This window comes from Austrofundulus limnaeus, unplaced genomic scaffold (assembly GCF_001266775.1).
Source record: "Austrofundulus limnaeus strain Quisiro unplaced genomic scaffold, Austrofundulus_limnaeus-1.0 Scaffold171, whole genome shotgun sequence".
Classification (NCBI taxonomy): Eukaryota; Metazoa; Chordata; class Actinopteri; order Cyprinodontiformes; family Rivulidae; genus Austrofundulus; species Austrofundulus limnaeus.
Genome location: NW_013952573.1, coordinates 1,158,248 through 1,159,924, shown reverse-complemented (window position 1 = coordinate 1,159,924; position 1,677 = coordinate 1,158,248). Strand labels below are relative to the sequence as shown.

At 35.5% G+C, this 1,677-nt stretch overlaps 1 protein-coding gene across 1 annotated transcript in view; it reads left to right on the top strand.

Annotated features, from left to right (window-relative positions):
• LOC106523955 (DDB1- and CUL4-associated factor 6) overlaps positions 1-1,677 on the top strand; it is a gene marked incomplete at its 3' end in the record, with an annotated part of 13,740 nt that overhangs the window by 4,745 nt on the left and 7,318 nt on the right.

Here is a 1,677-nt window from a genome sequence, read left to right as displayed (position 1 = left end):
GATAAATTATTTACTGAACTTTTTAAAAAAATGTTTGTCATTAAAAAATAAAATGACAGAGTCCGCTACCAGGCGGACTTTGTCTGGTGGCATTAATTGTATTAATTGTCAAGTGCCAAAAAGTAATCGATTAATGTTTTTCTGACGATTAATTGCACACGATACGATTATGCCCAACCCTATCCAGCCCATCCCAAAGATTGTCATTGGGGTCAAGGTCTGGACTCTGTGGGGTGAAAATGATGTCTCATGCTCCCTGAACCACTCTTTCACAATTCCAGTCTGATGAATCCTGGCCTGTGTCATCAGGGAAGAAACAATCATTGCTGGAATAACCTGGTCTTTCAGTATATTCAGGTAGTCAGCTGATCTCATTCTTTGAGCACAGACTGTTGCTGAACCTAGACCTGACCAACTGCAACAACCCGAAGTTATAGACCTGAGTTGAATCCAGGTGGAGACTTTTTTTTTTTGCCTGGGCAGTGTATCTTGTAGTTTTTACAGAATCAGTAGTAATGTGATTTGTTTATGAAGCTGTTGAAAGTTGCAGAGCTCTGCAAAGAAACTAAATTATTCCTAATTTTCAGTTTTAAGGTAAAATATAAATCTTTAGAAAAAAACTAAACTGGCTTTTTAATTATTAAATGAAAGTCTCCTCTAATGAAACTGTTCAAAGCTATTTAAATAATTTTCAGTGAATAATAACAACCATGTGTGCAGCTCCTAAATATTGCAACAATCGCATATTTTTTTGTTTCAATCTCAACCTTCATAGATAATTTGCATTCGAACAAGCATAATTTAAAAAAAAAATCACTGTTGTTTTATTTGAGCAGTGATTGAGATTTACAGATGATTCTCAGAACGCTGCACCACAACCTGCAGGACATTCTTAATTAAATGTCATCATGATGAATAAATCATCACCCCTCGTCTGAATCAGCTTCTGCATCAATCTTTCATCAGATCAGAGGACGACAGATTCACCTGCATCGCAGTTCCATCTTTTTACTGAGGTTATCAGATTAAATGTGGCTCCGATGGGACTCCAGGTTTCAGTCCGTGACAATGAAACACTGAACGAAGCTGCAGGTTTTAATGAAATATTGATCCACAGAGTGAAAGCAAACAGCTGCTCTGTGCTGCTGTTTTGACTGTGACCATAATCTGACTCTAATCCTTGTTCAATGAATCTGGATGAGATTATTTTTAACTGCTTCACTGGACAAACAAAATATCAATTAGCTGCCAAATATGCTGTTGCAAAAACTTAGTTTCACACAGTGAAAATTAGTTTTTGTTCTACTTAAAACAAAATAACACTGTTAACAAAATAAAAGCATTAATTAGAGGGATGTGATGAAAAATGTCTGAATGAGGAATTTTTCAATATTGACGTATTATTTTCACATTTTTCATCTGAAAAGCTTCAAAAGGATATTTGGTTTGTAGAAATTTGGCAATTTATCACCTGTCAAAAAATGGTGCTGCTTTAAAAACTAGATTTTTTTTTTTATTGGTCTGGAGGCATGTCATCTAGAATGACATCCCTATTTTTTAAAAGGGTAATCCCCCAAGCTTCACAATGACACTTTAAACAAAGAGATTTCCTGGTGCTACTGCAGCCGGCAGAGAAAAATGGTCAATTTTAACTGAAATGATTAAAGTGTATCATCC